The sequence below is a fragment of the Vulpes lagopus genome, chromosome 2 (assembly GCF_018345385.1).
Source record: "Vulpes lagopus strain Blue_001 chromosome 2, ASM1834538v1, whole genome shotgun sequence".
NCBI classification, from domain to species: domain Eukaryota; kingdom Metazoa; phylum Chordata; class Mammalia; order Carnivora; family Canidae; genus Vulpes; species Vulpes lagopus.
In genome coordinates, this window is record NC_054825.1 from 167,802,751 (window position 1) to 167,813,115 (window position 10,365).

The window sequence follows — 10,365 nt, forward strand, 5'->3', positions numbered from 1 at the left end:
CTCCAATAAAAAATATACACAAAAATAAATAAATAAAAATGAAAAAATCTCTTTGAGTTCAAATTAGGGAATCATATTTTTTGCTCTTTTTAATTGAAATATAATTGACTTATACATTGCATAAGTTTGATATGTTGATTTGATACATTTACATATTGCAATCTGATTAGTACCTTAGCTTCAGGTAACACTAGTACCACCTCCCTTAATCATTTCTTTGTTGTGGTGAAAACAAGATCTAGTCTCTTAGCAAGTTTTAAGTTTATAATACAGTATTGTTGATTACAATATGCTATGCATTAGCTCCATAGGATTTATTCTATTTCCAAATTTGTACCCTTAAACAGCCTATCCCCAATTGCTCCTCCCCATGCTGTGGTAACCATCATTCTAGTCTCTGCTTTTACAAGTTTGCCCTTTTTAGATTCCACATGAGATAGCATACAGTATTTGTCTTTCTTTGACCTATCTCACTGAGCATAATGCCTTTCCACTGTATGTATACTACAAATTCTTCATTTATCCATTCATTGACATTTAGGTTGTTTCCATATTTTGGCTATTTTAAATAATGCTGCAGTAAACATGGGAGTAAGTGCATGTATTTCTTCAAACTCCCATTTTCATTTCCTTTGATTCTATCTCCAGATATAGTAGAACTGCTTTATCATATGGTAATTCTATTTTTAAATTTTTTAGAGACCTCTATACTGATTTCCACAATGGCTGAACCAGTTTAAATTCTCACCAGCAGTGTTCAAGGGTTCTCTTACCTCCAGATCTTCACCAACACTCATTATCGTCTCTTTGTGGTAGCCATTCTAACAGGTGTGAGGTGATATGTCACTGTGGTTTTGATTTGTATTTGCCTGATAATTAGCAATGTTGAGAACCTTTTTATGTACGTTGGCCATTTAGATCACTTCTTCGAAAAAATGTATGTCCGTTCCTCTGCCCATTTTTAAAAATTGTATTATTTGGTTTTTGTTGTTATTGAGTTGTATGAGTTTTTATATTTTAATATATATATATATATTAACTTCTTTTTTTTAATTAATTTTTATTGGTGTTCAATTTACCAACATACAGAAAAACACCCAGTGCTCATCCCGTCAAGTGTCCACTTCAGTGCCCGTCACCCATTCCCCTCCAACACCCGCCCTCCTCCCCCCTTCCACCACCCCTAGTTCGTTTCCCCGAGTTAGGAGTCTTTATGTTCTGTCTCCCTTCCTGATATTTCCCAACATTTCTTCTCCCTTCCTTTATATTCCCTTTCACTATTATTTATATTCCCCAAATGAATGAGAACATACACTGCTTGTCCTTCTCCGATTGACTTATTTCACTCAGCATAATACCCTCCAGTTCCATCCACGTTGAAGCAAATGGTGGGTATTTGTTGTTTCTAATTGCTGAGTAATATTCCATTGTATACATAAACCACATCTTCTTTATCCATTCATCTTTCGATGGACACCGAGGCTCCTTCCACAGTTTGGCTATTGTTATATATTAACTTCTTATCTGATGTAGGATTTCCAAATATTTTCTCCCATTCCATAAATTTCCTTTTCATCTTTTAAAAAAATTATTTCTTGGGGCACCTGGGTGGCTCAGTCGGTTAAGCATCTGCCTTCAACCCAGGTCATGATCCCTTGATCCTGGGATCAACCCCTGCGTTGGGCTCCCTGTTCAGTGGGGAGCCTGCTTCTCCCCCTCCTCCTGGCTTGTTCTCTCTCAGTATCTCTTTCTATCTCAAATAAATAAAAACAATCTCTAAAATTATTTCTTTTGCTGTGCAGAGGCTTTCTAGTTTTAAATTTCTTCTCAAGCTTTTATTTAACTTCCAGGTAACATACTGTATAATGTTAGTTTCAAGTGTAGAATTCAGTGATTCATCACTTGGATACAACACTTTGTGCTCATCACAAGTGCCCTCCTTAATACCCATCACCTATTTAACCCATCCCCCAAGCCCATTCCCCTCCAGTAACCTACAATTTGTTTTCTATAGTTAAGATTCTATTTCTTGGCTTGCCTCTTGCCCCACCATGTTCATTTGTTTTGCTTCTTAAATTCCACTTATTAGTGAAATCATATGGTACTTGTCTTTTGCTGATGTGTAGAAGCTTTTTAGATTGACATAACCCCACTTGTTGATTTTTGCTTTTGTTGCCTGTGCTCTTGGTGTCATATCCAAAAAATCATTGCCTATTCCAATGTCAAGGAGTTTCTTCCCAATGTTTTTCCCTGGGAGTTTTATGGTATCAGGTTTTATGTTCAAGGTTTTATTCCATTTTGAGTTAATTTTTGTGAGTAGTGTATAACAGAGGTCCAATTTCATTTTTCTGCATGTGGTTATCCAGTTTTCCCAACACCATTTTTTGAAGAGACTATCCTCTCTCTTTTGAGTGCTCTTTGATCCTTTGTTAAATATTAGTTGACTATTTATGCAGGGTTTATTTCTGAGTTCTCAATTTTGTTCCATTGTATCTACTTTTATGTCAGGACCATGCTGTCTTAATTACTATAGCTTTGTAGGACAGTTTGAAATTAGGAAGTGTGATACCTCCAGATTTATTCTTCTTTATCCTAATAAAGGCTGGCTATTAGGCATCTTTTATGCTTTCAATTTAAAATTTTATGATTACCGGCAGCCCCGGTGGCACAGCGGTTTAGCGCCGCCTGCAGCCCAGGGCGTGATCCTGGAGACCATGGATTGAATCCCACGTCGGGCTCCCTGCATGGAGCTTGCTTCTCCCTCTGCCTGTGTCTCTGCCTCTCTCTCTGTGTGTGTCTCTATGAATAAATAAGATAAAAAATCTTTTAAAAAATTTAGGATAATTTATTTCTATTTCTGTGAAATACGCCACTAGAATTTTGACTGGGTTGTAGGAACATTTTAACAATATTAATTCTAAAAAAACAAAAACAAAAAAAACAAAAAAAACCAATATTAATTCTACTTCATGTATACAAGATCTCTTTCCATTTATTTCTGTCTTCAATTTCTTTCATCAAAGTTTTATCATTTTTAGTATACAGGTATTTTACTTCCTTGTTTAAATTTATTCCTAAGTATTTTTATTTTTGATACTGTTTTTTTTTTTTTTTTTTTTTTTTTTTTTATTCATGATAGTCAGACAGAGAGAGAGAGAGAGAGAGAGAGAGGCAGAGACACAGGCAGAGGGAGAAGCAGGCTCCATGCACCGGGAGCCCGACGTGGGATTCGATCCCGGGTCTCCAGGATCGCGCCCTGGGCCAAAGGCAGGTGCCAAACCGCTGCGCCACCCAGGGATCCCTTGATACTGTTATTAATGGAATAGTTTTCTCTCTTTCTTTTTTATATATCCCATTGTTAGTGTATAGAAACCCAATTGATATCTATATGTTGATTCTTTACCATGCTGCTTTACTGAATTCACTGATTGAGAGGGGTCTTCAGATTTTCTGTATATATAAGATCATATCATCTGCAAACAAAGATCATTTTACTTCGTCCTCTCTGAGTTGGTGTCTTTTATTTCTTTATCTTGCCTTATTGTTCTGCTAGGACTTCCTGCATTGTGTTGAATAGGAATGATGAGAGTGGGTACACTATTTTATTCCTGATCCTAGAAGAAAGGCTTACAACCTTTCACCATTGAGTATGAGGATTTGATGTATATGGCCTCTATTCTGTCAAAGTACATTTCATCTACATGTGATTTGTTGAGAGCTTTTATCGTGAAAGGGTGTTGTATTTTTTCTAACACTTTTTGATCCTCTGTTCAGATTATCATGTGATTTTTATCTTTCATTCTGCAACTGTGGTATATCACATTTATTGATTGGCATGTGTTGAGCTATCCATGCATCTCAGGGATAAATCCCACTTAGTGGTGGTGTATGATTTTTATAAAGTGCTGTTGAATTTGGTCTGCTGATATTTTGTTGAGATTTTTTACATCCATAATCATTAATAGCATTTGTCTGCAGTTTCCTGAGACTGTAGTGTCCCTATCTGGCTTTAAGAAGGATTGGTGTTAATTTTTCATTAAAAGTTTGGTATACTTTACTAGTGAAACCATTTAGTCCTGAGCTATGTTGGATTTGGGGAGGAGGTGTTGTTGTTGTTGTTGTTGTTGTTGTTGTTGTTGTTGTTGTTTTTCCTTATTCAATATTGGTTTGCCCAGATTTTCTATTTCTTTCTTATTTGGTCTTGGTAGGTTGTATGTTTCTAGAAATTTTTCCTTTTCTTCTTGGGTTATCTAATTTGTTTGCATATAATTGGTCATATTCTTACTTATGATTCTATGAATTTCTGTGGTATCAGTTATAATATGTCCTCTTTCCTTTGAGACTTTGTATCAGTACTTTTTTAATGTAGCTAGAGATTTGTCAATCTTATCTTTTTTAAAAAAATAGCCCTTAGTTTGATATTTTCTCTTGTTTTGGTCTCTATTTCACTTATTTATGCTCTAGTCTGTTTTCTCCTCTGTTTTTCTAACTTTGGGCTTAGTTTGTTCTTTTTCTAGTTCCTACAGGTGTGAAGTTAGGTTGTGTGAGATCTTTTATATTTTCCTAATCTAGAGGTTTGTTTCTATAAGTTTCCCTCTTTGAACTGCTTTAGTAGCATCCCATAGGTTTGGTATGTTGTGTTTCTACTTTCACTTATTTCAATATGTATTTTGATTTCCCTTTTGATTTATTTCTTCTCTGACCCATTGGTTGTTCAAGAGTATGCTGTTTAATTTCTACATATTTTTAGATCTTCCAGCTTTCTGGGGATCCCTGGGTGGCTCAGCAGTTTGGCACCTGCCTTCGGCCCAGGGTGTGATCCTGGAGTCCCAGGATCGAGTCCCACATCAGGCTTCCTGCATGGAGCCTGCTTCTCCTCTGTCTGTGTCTCGGCCTCTCTCTCTCTCTCTCTCTGTGTCTCTCATGAATAAATAAAATCTTAAAAAAAAAAGATCTCCCAGATTTCCACCTGTTACTGATCTCTAGTTTCATACTATTGTGGTCAGAAGAGACACTTGATATGATTTCACTCTTACTGAACTTGCAAAGACTTATTTTGTGATCTATCATCTGACCTATTGGAGAATGTTCTATGTGTGCCCGAGAAGAATGTGTATTCTACTATGGTTAAATTGAATGTTCTATATATTTATGTTAAGTCCATTTGGTCTAAAATATGACTCCCGAGAAGAATGTGTATTCTACTATGGTTAAATTGAATGTTCTATATATTTATGTTAAGTCCATTTGGTCTAAAATATGACTCCAAGTCCAACATTTCTTTGTTGATATTCTGTCAGGATAATCTATCTATTGTTGAAAGTGGGGTATTGACATCCCCTACTATTATTGCATTGTTACCTATTTCTCTCTCTAGATCTGTATTTGCCTAGTATAGTTATAGTATAGTATAGTGCTCCAATGTTTGGTCTGTATATAATTCTGATATCTTCTTTAATTGGCCCCTTTTTCATTATATAAAGACCTTGTTTATCTCTTGTTCCCATTTTGGCTTAAAGTCTATTTTGTCTCATATAAGTATAGCTATCCCTGCTCTTTTGGATTCCACTTGAATGGAATATCTTTTTCCAGCCATTCATTTTGATCCTACATGTGTTCTTAAAGCTAAAGTGAGTCTCCTACACAGCATATTGCTTGGTCATTTAAAAAATCCATTTGGCCTCTCTAAGCTTTCTGATTATATAATTCAGATAATTATTGATAGAATAAGGACTTACTATGCCATTTTATTTTTTTTTCTGGATATTTTGTAGTGTGCCATTCCTTTCTTGCTACATTATTTAGAGAATTGGTGATTTTCTATAGTGGTATGTTCTGATTCCTTTCCATTTATCTTCTGAGAACCAACTATAGACTTTTGCTTTGTGGTTATTAGCAGGCTTACATAAAACATCTTAGAACAGTCTATTTTAGGCTGATAACAACTTAGCTTTGATCACATCCAAAAACTCAAAACCACCCCCCCACTTTTGTGTTTTAATGTCACAATTTAGCTCTTCTTGCATTTTGTATTAACAAATTATAGTAGCTACACTTATTTTTATGTTGTTTTTTAATCTTTATACAATAGTTAAGTGGTTAACACACCACCATGCTAAAGTATTAGAATATTCTTAATTTGACTGTACATTTACCTTTACCAGTATGTTGTATATTGTCATATGTTTTCGTATGTTACTAGTTAGCATCATTTTATTTCAGCTTGAAGAACTCTTTTTATCATTTTGTAAGGCAGTTCTACTGGTGATGAAGTTCTTCAGTTTTCACTTGTGAGGGAAAGTCATTTCTCTTTCATTTCTGAAGGATATCCTTGTCTTGGTTGGCAGGTTTTTTTTATTTCAGCCTATCACAGAAGAAAATGCCTCATTATCACATCATAGTAAAGATGCACGATCAATATGATTTGTGACTATTGATGTTGACCTTGATCATCCAGATGAGGTAGGGTTTGTCAGGTTTCTCCATTATAAAGTTTCTCTTCTTTCTCCCATTCCATATTGCACTGCTTGGAAGGGAAGTCACTGTGTACCCCAAAATGAGAAAATGAGGAGTTATGCTCCCCCCTTATGGGCAGAGTAGCTACATAATTACATATGAATATTTCATTTAAAATTTTTATTTAAATTCAACTTAGGTAACATACAGAGTATTAGTGTCAGGGGTAGAATTTAATGATTCTTCAGTTCCATTTAACACCCGGTGCTCATTACATCAAGTACTCTCCTTAATGCCCATCATCCACCTACTCCATCCCACCATCCACCTCCCCTCCCACAACCTTCAATTTGTTTCCTATGTTAAGAGTCTTTTATGGTTTGTCTCCCTCTCTTTTTTTTTGTATTATTTTTTCCTTCCATTCCCTTTTTTTCATCTGTTTTGTTTTTTAAATTCTACTTATGAGTGGAATCATAGTCTTTCTCTGACTGATTTATCTTGCTTAGCACAATACCTTCTAGATCCATCGACATCATGGCAAATGGTAAGATTTCATTCTTTTTATGGCTAATATTCCATTATACATGTATACCACATCTTCTTTATCCATTCATCTGTCAATGGACATCTGGGCTTTTTCTATATTTTGGCTATTGTGGACATTGCTGCTATAGATATTGGGGTGCATGTACCCTTTCAATTCACAATTTTTGTATCCTTTGGATAAATACCTAGTAGCGTAATTGCTGGGTCATAGGGTAGTTCTGTTTTTAACTTTGAGGAACCTCCATACTGTTTTATATAGTGGCTGCAGCAGTTGGCATTCCCACCAACAGTGTAGGAGAGTTCCCCTTTCTCTGCATCCTCTTCAACAGCTGTTGTTTCCTGTGTTGTTAATTTTAGCCATTCTGACATGTGTGAGGTGGCTTCTCATTGTAGTTTTGATTTGTATTTCCCTGATGATGAGTAATGTTGAGCATTTTTTCATGTGTCTGTTAGCCATTTGTATGTCTTCTTTGGAGAAATGTCTGTTCATGTCTTCTGCCCATTTCTTGACTGGATTATTTGTTTTTTGGGTGTTGAGTTTGATAAGTTCTTTATAGATTTTGGATACTAGCCCTTTTTTAGATATGCCATTTGCAAATGTCTTCTCCTATTCTGTACGTTGCCTTTTAGTTTTGTTGATTGTTTCCTTTGCTGTGCAAAAGCTTTTTATTCTGATGAAGTCTCAATAGTTCATTTTTGCTTTGTTTCCCTTGCCTCTGGGGTCATATCTAGCAAGAAGTTGCTACAGCCATGGTCATAAAGGTCAAAATCCTCTAGGATTTTGATAGATTCCTATGTAACATTTAGGTCTTTCATCCATTTTTAGTTTCTTTTTGTGTATAGTGTAAGAAAATGGTCCAGTTTCATTCTTCTACATGTGACTGTCCAATTTTCCCATCACCATTTGTTGAAGAGACTGCCTTTTAGGAATATTTCATTTTTAAAAATGCTAGTGTTACTTTTACTTTCAGTTTCTAATTATGTACTTATCTATTTCTCCTTTCAATTTTGATCAGTTTTGCTTCATATATCTTGTAGCTATTTTGTTAAATAAAACATATTTGGGATTGTAAGGTCTTCTTAGTGGATACTCTATAATTGTATAATATCCAACTTTATCCCTACTAATTTTCCTCATTCTATAGTCTAGATTGTCTGATATTAATGTAATCACATCATTTATATTTTTATTGTGGTAAAATATATATAGCATAAAATTTACTATTTACTTTTTTTATTTTTGAAAGAGATCAGGATGGGTAAGAGGGAGAGGGAGAAGGAGAATATTAAGCAGGCTCCACAGTCAGTGCAGAGCCCAACGTGGCTGAAATTAAGAGTCAGACATTTAACCAACTGAGCCACCCAAGTGTTCCTACTATTCATCCATTCAATAGTTTTAAGTGTATTCACACTGTTGTGCAACCAGCACTACTATAGATCTTCAACTTTTTTATCATCTCATAAAAAACCTATACTCGGGATCCCTGGGTGGCGCAGAGGTTTGGCGCCTGCCTTTGGCCCAGGGCGCGATCCTGGAGACCCGGGATCGAATCCCACATTGGGCTCCCGGTGCATGGAGCCTGCTTCTTCCTCCGCCTGTGTCTCTGCCTCTCTCTCTCTCTCTCTCTCTGTGACTATCATAAATAAATAAAAATTTTAAAAAAACCCTATACTCATTAAACAATAATTTTCCGGGGCACCTAGGTGGCTCAGTGGTTGAGCATCTGCCTTTGGCTCAGGTTGTGATCCCGGGGTCCTGGGATCCAGTCTCACATTGGCTCCCTGCAGGAAGCCTGCTTCTCCCTCTGCTTGTGTCTCTGCCTCTCTCTCTGCATCTCTCATGAATAAATAAAATATTAAGAACAACAACAACAGTAACTTTCCATCCTCCCTCCCCCTAGCTCATGGTAAACACTGTTATGCATTCTCTACTGATTTGACTATTCTAAGTACCTCATATAAGTGGCATCGTACAACATCTGTCCTTTTGTGTCTGGCCTAGTTCATTTAGCATAAGGACTTCAAGATTCATCTATATTTTAGCATGTGTCAGAATTTCATTCCTTTTAAAGGCTGAATAATATTCTATTGTATGTATTTACCACAATTTGTTTATCCATTCATCCGTTGATGGACATTTGGGGTTATTTCCACCTTTATAGGCTGCTGTGAATAATGTTGCTATGAACATTGGTGTACAAATATCTGTTTGAGTCCCTGCTTTCAGTTCTTTTGTTTATATACCCAGAAGTGGAATTGATTGATCAAATTGTAAGTTTATGTTTAAGTTTTGAGGAATTGCCATCCCATTTTCCACAGAAGCAGTACCATTTTCCATTTCTATATGCACAAGAGTTCCACTTTAAAAAAATATTTATTTATTTATGAGACAGAGAGAGAGAGAGAGAGAGAGAGAGAGAGAGAGAGAGGCACAGACACAGGCAGAGGGAGAAGCAGGCTCCATACCATGCAGGGAGCCTGACATGGGACTTGATCCCGGGTCTCTAGGACCACACCTGGGACCGAAGGTGCGCTAAGCCACTGAGCCACTCGGGCTGCCCAAGTTCCACTTTTCCACATTCATGGCAACACTTGCTTCAGCTATTTTCTGATTCATGTCTTTATGTGCATGTTTTTTATCATTTGATTTTCAATCTCTCTATATCATTATATTTAAAGTGATTTTCCTGAAGATAGTATATAGTTGGGTCACGTTTTTGTAAACAGTATGATAAACATTGTCTTTATTCAGTGTGTTTAGAGTTTACATTTAATTATTGATATGGTTTGATTTAGGTTACCATTTTATTATTTTGTTTGCTTTTTTCTGTTCCTATGTTTCACATTTTCTGTCTTCTTTTGAATTGTTTCTATACTTTTGAGTGTTTCATTTTTTTAAAAGATTTTATTTATTTATGATAGACATAGAGAAAGAGAGGCCTAGACACAGGCAGAGGGAGAGGGAGAAGCAGGCTCCATGCCAGGAGCCCGACATGGGACTAGATCCCGGGACTCCAGGATCGCGCCCTGGGCCAAAGGCAGGCGCTAAACCGCTGAGCCACCCAGGGATTCCCATTGAGTGTTTCATTTTTATTTATATGTCTTTTTAGCTTTACTATTTTGGTTTGGTTTTTTATTTTCTATTTGTTTTAGTGTTGCTCTGGGAAACTTTATATACATATGTATGTATGTATATATATGTACAGATAAATACATGTATGTAACTTTTCAAGTTAATATTTTATGAATTGACAAAAATCACAGAAGTCTTAGGAGACCTGGAGTTGACCCGGAACCTTAAAGGAAAGGTTGAATTACCTTTAGCAGAAGATAAATAGAAGCCATAGAACATTAAGGATAAAT